Source organism: Trichechus manatus, unplaced genomic scaffold (assembly GCF_000243295.1).
Source record: "Trichechus manatus latirostris isolate Lorelei unplaced genomic scaffold, TriManLat1.0 scaffold00375, whole genome shotgun sequence".
NCBI classification, from domain to species: domain Eukaryota; kingdom Metazoa; phylum Chordata; class Mammalia; order Sirenia; family Trichechidae; genus Trichechus; species Trichechus manatus.
This window is the reverse complement of record NW_004444311.1, coordinates 75,330-83,386: the sequence shown is the minus strand read 5'-3', so window position 1 is coordinate 83,386 and position 8,057 is coordinate 75,330.

Sequence of the window (8,057 nt, the reverse complement as noted above, 5' to 3'; positions counted from 1 at the left end):
GTCATGGGGTTGTTAACTAATGCCATAAAACAATATAGTGTACTAACTGTTTAATGAGAAGCTAGTACGTTCTGTAAACCTTCATCTACAGTTCAATTAAAAAACAAAACAAAAAAAGTAGGATAAAAAAAAACCTTTTAAAACTTTTCAAGTTATAAATAATACACCCAAGTACAGATAGTTTACTACAGTTTTTATGTGCCCTGAGTTTATTACCCAGACACACTTTCTTTATGTTTGATTTCTCTTTCTTCTTACCCAAACAGACATTTTCTCCACAGTATGGAAACAAAACGTTTAGTTCCGTTTTTAGATACCACAAATCAAGTACTTATGAATGAACATCTTCAAATTATATTTATTTAATATAAGCACTTATTTTTTTGGTAAAATTTCACATGTAAATTGAATTTCTTAACAAAAAAGAAATTCTCCACAAATACAGAGTTTGTTTTTGGTTCTTGGGGCAGCAGGAATCCAGGCCCTCATTACCAGCCACACTTTGTAAGATTCCGTAAAAAAATAGTTGAGTAGTGTTTCTAGGGAGATGAGATTGTTGCTGCTCTAATTCTCAATTGAGCATTGTAAGGGAGAGACTTGGATCTGAATTGACAAGTGACTTCTCTGGGACAACCTGTGAGCTAATAACTATAGGATCTCTACCAGGTATTTTGTTGTTAGTTGTCATCAAGTTGGCTCTGACTCATGGTGACCTAATGTATAACAGTACAAAATGAAATAAAACATTGTCTGATCCTGTGCTGTCTTCATGATGTTGGTACGTTTGAGTCCGTTGTTGCAGCTATTGTATCACTCCATCTCATTGAAAGTTTCCCTTGGTTTCACTCACCCTCTACTTTACAGACCATGATGTCCTAGCAATTGTTCTTTCCTGATGATGTGTCCAGCTTAGGCAATCCAAAGACTCACTATCACCATTTCTAAAGAGCATTCTGGTTGTATTCCTTCTAAGCCTGATTTCTTTTTTCCTTCTGGAAGTCCACAGTATATTTAATATCCTTGGCCAGGACCACAATTCAAATGGATCAATTCTTCTTCTGTCTTCCATTTTTATTGTCCAGCATTTGCATGCATATGAGGCTATTGAAAAGACCGTGGCTTGGGTTAGGCACACCTGAGTCAACTAAGTGACATCTTTGCTTTTTAAAACTTTAAGGAGTTCTTTGGCAGAAGATTTTCCCAAAGTAACATGTCATTTGATTTTTTGACTGCTGCTTCCATAGACATTGATTGTTAATCCAAGTAAAGTGAAATCATCAGCAACTTCAATTTCTTCTTTATGTATCATGATGTTGTTTATCAGTCCACTTGTGAGGATTAGCATTTAGTTCATAGTCAGATGCAAGCCATACTAGTGGCTGTAGTCTTTGACCTTCATCAGTAGGTGCTTCAAGTCGTCTTCATTTTCAGCAAGGAAGGTTGTGTCATACGCATATTGCAGATTATGAGTCCTGCAATCTTGATGCTGTGTTCTTCTTTATATAGTCCAGCATCTTAGATTATTTTCTCATCATACAGATTGAGTAAGTAAGATGAAAGTATACAACCTTGCCACACACCTTTTTCAGTTCTGAGCCATTCAGTATCCCCTCTTACTATTGAAACAATTACTTATTGATCCAGTACTACAGGTTCCATGTGAGCACAATAGAATATAATACACCCATACAATGTAATACTTCTCACCAATAAAAAGGAATCAATGATTAATCCCGCAAAAACATGGATAAAACATGTTTGCATTTTGTTAATTTAGAAGCCAATCCAAAAACTCTCAATACTATAGTATTCTTTACAAATAGGAGGTTGATCCAGAAAACTGAGTCTGTCTAATCCAGGAGTCACACATTCAGTATCCATGCTTATACATGTGTACACATATGCATGCATACACACTCAATATACGCCTATATACCTGCATGAAGCATTCCAGGCGAGATGAGAGGTCCTAAACTGGTAGTGTTATATCCTGATACTTGTTAAGTGCTACGCCATTATAAAAACAACGTAGACACTTTTTGATTATGTCTAATAAAACAATCTCCATACAAAAATTGGACCTCAAGTTTCTCTCCTAATCTAGCCTAGGGAAGAAAAAACATATCTCTGTTTTACCTGTGGAAAGGGTTATTAACTTCAGAACACAGATCTTAATTTTCACCCAGGTCAAGATAAAAAAGAGAGAGAGAGAGAATTTTTATTTGGAAACATTTCTGTAAAACATTGTTGATCACCAGGATGATTTATCAAAGGAGGTTACAGAATATTTTACCCTTAAATTTTGACAGCCAGTTTTAATACACTTTCATAAACTTGACACTCAGAGACCATTTAGCTTTCAAATTATATGAATTTGACAATTGAATGTGATGGCCTAATGCAAAAACTCAGTTGTTTAACCTAAATCAATTCTGATATTGAACTTCTTAAAATATGCAACATTCAAGTCATCTTCAAAATCAATAGCCCTGTCTCCTCATCTTTCCTTGCAAAGAAAACATCTCTGAAATACAGCACAATTCTGCACAATTCTCATCCTCTCCTTCATTCATAGCCACATGCATTCTGCACATAGGATTCAATTCACCCCAGCACTCTTTGTAATTTTGTGCTATTCATGTGATAATTTTTCAAGTGTGAGATCAGTTTGGATTTGAAAATCAAAGGAATGTGCAATACTTCAGAAAATAAAGCAATAAGATCAAACTTTCCTATTTTTTCTATTTATCAACAAAATGATCATGCACTGGCATATTGCTGATGAAGTAACATCATTCTTGAAAACCTAGATTTGATTCAACACATAAACTGTTTTTAATATATTGTATCAAAAATATCAAAGTAACAAGCAATAGCCTAGATTTCAGAAAGTATTTGTGTTTCAGAGGGAGAGCCTGGATACCTAGAGTTATTATACAAACATTGTATCAATAAACTATTAATTTTATGCTTCCCTTCTCTTCACTATGAGTGATGTAGCCATTGGTGGAGGGACTCACCATGCAGCAATTAAATTCTGCTGTTGTTTGTTGCCGTCCAGTCTGTTCCAACTCATAGTGACCCCATGTGTGCATGGTAGAACCGTGCCAGAGAGTTTTCAAGGCTGTGACCTTTTGGAAGCAGATTGCCAGGCCTATCTTCTGAAGCACAGATGGGTGAATTTGAGCTGCCAGCCTTTATGTTTATAGGACCATAATAACTAGATCAATGGTGCCTCGTTGGGTGATTTCAGTTAAAAGTTCAAACCCCTGATTCCTTTAATTAATAACTATTCAGAGAAGAAAAATCTATTGTTTTAAACGTCATATACTTAAAACTGAGTCATTTTCTAAATGAAATTAATCAAGCAACATCCTTTTGGCTTTTCTTTTAAAATTGTGTGATTCATTTCTTCTCACTCCGGCTGCTCAAGGCAAACACCAAACTTAAAACCTTCCAATAATTATTCTTGGTGACATTGGAGTGAATTTGTATTACCTAAGAATAAGTTCTTTCACAAAGAAAATTCAATGAAATTCAATAAAATACAATGCAATCCTTACATTAACTTTAATGAAGTTCTCCCTGAGCTCAGATGTTTGGAGAAATTTTAAAAGCAGGTAGCGTGGATGCCAGCTGGGTTTTTTTTTGGCTCAGTCAAATAAAGCAAAGAACTCTTGTGCAGTTTTATTAACACACATAATTTAGCAGAATAACAGTCAGGCTTCTCTATTTCATGGGTTGGTCGCTTACTGGTAATATCATTCCTGGGAGAAGGTAGGACTTTTAATTATGCTGTGATGGAAATTAAACTGAGGACATTTTATTTGTACACTGGTTAATTACATAGAAGACAACAGCAGGCTAGGCCTATGGAAACCTCAGCATATTTGATTTGCCAACCATGTGTTAACCAATGTCGTAAAACAATATGTGTACTAACTGTTTAATGAGAAACTATTTGTTCTGTAAACCTCCATCTAAAGTACAATAAAAAAAAGTTAAAAAAAAAGAAGGTTCTGTACCTACATCATTTATTCTCTTTTATTGTTCTGTTGTTGTTGTCATTTACAGATTAACTTCTCTGGTTCCGTGTTGTAATTCTTTTGGTTTTGGATAGTCCTTGAAAGTTCATTTCCTATGTGGGTATGTGGCTGGTACAATCTTTTGTCCTAGATTCAGTCTGTAGTCTATTGTTATTTGCTCTCAGACCAAAGGACTCCTTTTAATAATTCTTCTAAGTTTGGTTTGGTTTTTACATAGTCCCTTAATTTCAGTTTATCTGGAAATGTTCTAACTTCACCATTATATTTGAATGAGAGATTTGCAAGATATATTATTCTTGGCTGGCAATTTTTTTCTTTCAAGGTTTTATATACGTCATCCCATTGCCTTCTTGTCTGCATAGTTTCTGCCAAATCATCGAAGCTTAGTTTTATTGTTTCTCCTCTGTATGTGATTTTTTGTTCTTCTCTAGCTGCTCTCAGGATTCTTTCTTTGTCTTTGGTTTTAGAAAGTGTGATTCTGATATGTCTTTGTGATTTTCTTTTGGGGTCTATCCTATATGCAGTTTGTTGAGCTTCTTGGAAGGTCAGCTTTTCATCTTTCATAATATTTGGGAAGTTTTCTGTCAGCAGTTCTTTAATGTCCTCTCTGTGTTTTCTGTTTTCTCCCCCTATTCTGGAACTCCAATCACTTGCACATTTTTGCTTTTGATTGTATCCCACATAATTCTCAGGGTTTCTTCCTTTCTCTTTTTTCTAATTTTTTCTCAGAGTTGTATCCCAGTGTTTGTCTTCTATTTCACTGATCCTGTCTTCCATCGTTTCAAACCTACTCCTCAGCCCTCTATGACACTGTTCATTTTTGAAATCTTGTTGTTTATCTTTTGGATTTCTAATTGTTGTTTTTGTATGATTTCTAGTTGTGAATTTATTTTGACATTTTGTTCTTGTATTATTTTCCTGAATTCTTCCATTTTTTTTGTCTGCATTTTCCATGAATTTGTCTGCCTTTTCCATGAATTTGTCTATTTTTCCCTCATTTTTGTCTGCTTTTTGCTTCAACTCTTGGATAGCTCTGAATATTAGAGATTTTAATTCCCTATCAGATAGTTCTAGTGCCTTTTCTTCTACTGGAAGGTCATTTGCTTTTTTATTTTGGATGTCTACTGGAAGCATCCTGTCCTTTTTTTTTTTAATACATATATGTTTTGATATTGTCCCCTGTCTTAAGGACATTCATTAGTTATTTTCCTAGTTTATTGATTGTAGATTTATTTGTTTCATCCTTTTTGTGTGTTTTACTTGGTTATGTCTGAGCAGATGGGTTGTGTGTTCTTTGTTGTTTGTTCATCTGTAGGCATGTTACTTTTCACCTCCTTGTCCAATGGGCAGGGTCAGTCTCTCAGCTATGGTGCAGCAGGTCAGGTCCAGCTGAAGGAGAGTTGCTGGGATGGGTTGTTTGTGACATGTCCTAGGGCTGACAGGGCAGGCCGGGAATCAGTGCAGGACAGGTTCTGGTAGGCTGTGCCTGTGTTGCTCGTGGGTGTGATGTTCAGCACACAGTGCAGGTAGTCAGGAAGGAGTAAGGAGATTGTGATGTGTGGAGCTAAGATGGATATGTGAAAGAGGAGAGAGGAACAGGAGCCAAAAACAAACAAACAAACAAAAAAAAAGAGTGCTAAGGGAGCTTGCCATTGGAGTGGAGAGATGAGAAACCGAGAAACTGATGGGGAAAAAAAAAGAAAACAAAAAGGTAAAAGAAAATAAATGAATAAATAAAAATTACAAAAAGAAAAGAAAAGCCCCCAGTGATACCATGGTGCGGCTGCAAAGACTGGGGAAGTGGCTCCCCATACAGCCTGGCTAAAAGTGGCAGAGATGTCACACAGCACCAGGTATTCAGGAGACAGAAAGAGAACATAAGTATAGGGAGATGAGAAACTGAGAAATTAAGAAAGACAAAGAGGTAAAAAAAGAGAAAATAAATAAGAAATGTCCCCCCAGGGATGCTATCTTGCTGCTGAGCAGAATGGGGAGGTAGCTCCCAACTCACGCAGTACAGCCATGCTAGAAGGGGCTCACAAGCCAAGAAAATAAAAAGAAAACAAACAAACAAAATAAAATCAAACAAATCAAAACAAACAAAGAAAACCCTGGGGATCCCACCAGGGTGGCAATGTAGGCCAGGAAGCAGTTCCACAGTTGAGCGGCATTTCACAGCCTTTCAAGAAGAAGCAAAGATGGCACACAGTGCCAAGTATTTGAGGGAAAGGAGAGGGAGGTGGTGAGAGGTATGAAAGAAACCAGAAGACGCAGAAAAAAGCAACACCAGCAACAAACAAATGGCATGCAGGGAGCCGGCCAGTTTGGGCAGGTGGAATCCAAGTGGCTCAGGGGTGAAGCTGGTGCTTCTCAGCCAAGGGACTGTGGCCACAGGAAGTAGAAGAGCCTGGATGGAGTTAAGAAGGGCAGGGGGTGGGAAAGCATATGTCACTAATTACCAGTTGTTCTGTCTCCTGCTGGGATCTCTGCGAAGCTGCTTTCCCATACTCCCTGTCCGCCGATCTCCAACAGGAGTCCAAGATGGCCAATCCGTGCTGCATTATCTGATAGGGGACCTCTGCACCTATTTCGACTAGCTGTCTGTTTTCTGTCAGTTTCTTATTCCATTCGATGATTGGCTAAGTTCTTTATGTCTTCATCTGATGCTTAGGGTATCAGGATTGATGTTTGTCTCTGTTTGACTTCATTTTTTGGGTCTTTGCTGTGGAGGGACAGCATGGTACTTCTGTCTATAGCACCATGTTACCCAGAAGTCTCCATTTATTTTCTTAAAGAACTTTTTTGAATAAAAATCTGATCATTTATTTACCTTTCTTAATGATTTCCCATTGTTAAGTAGGATAAAGGTCAAAATGTTTAAAAGGCTCTGGAGGATCCTGCCCTACGCATCTACAGGCCCTTATTTGCAACACTTTCTCAGTGTGTTCTAAGCTATGGCCACAATGGCCTTTCAGTTCCTCAAAAGTGCCAGGTTCCTTCTCATCTGAGCCTGCTAGAGTGTTCCGTTTACACTGATAGCCCTCTGCCCCAGCCCTACTTCAACTTTTCCTTTGTAGTCATTCTTCAAACCTCTCTACAAATGACGCTTCCTCATAAACCTTCACTATCCACCTCCCTGTTATAAACGCATTATCTCTTTCAAATAATGGATCATGTAAATTTTTTTAAATTTTTGAGCAGGCAATTGGATATGTGAATCTTTATTTTTAGAAAGAAGCCCAGGTTGGCAATATAAATATGGGAAGGGTTTTTAATGTAGATAGCATTTAATGCCACTAGGCTAAAGAACATCAGGTAGGAGCGAGTATAGACAGAAGAAAGAAGATTCCTGGGATTATCCAATAATTTATTATTCAATTTTTCATCCTTGTCTTTTAACGGGTAAATGTAGTCTATTAATTGTGAATATCAATATATTTAGATTTGATTCAATAATATAATTTATTGTACCCCTTTTCCTACATTTTATGTTACTTTTAATCTTAATTAAAAAAATTGATATCTTTATCTTTGGTATAAGAACATAACCATATTCTTGCTCTTTCCCTGAACTTATAATGTTATTATGTTGATATTATATATTACATTACATTTCATTATATTATATTATATAAATTTCTAAGTGGGTTATTTTGTATGTACATTTATATGGATAGATCGATAGATTAGATAGATGATGATTATGAGACAAATAGATTTATATTTAAACAAATATAAATAAACATATACATTTAAGGCAGCAACAAAATTTACTAAGTTATCTGATTATCTTTTCTTCAGATATCTCTTATATCAACTCCAGAATATGTGTCTACTATTATTTAAATACTTCATAACAACTCTGTTCAATGTAGTTTTGGAGTAGCAAATTTTCTGAAGCCTTATATAATCAAGAACATATTTAGTATACCCTTCATTTATTGATTTATTGTACTTTAGATGAAGGTTTACAGAGTAAACTTGTTTCTCATTAAAAAATTAATACACTTA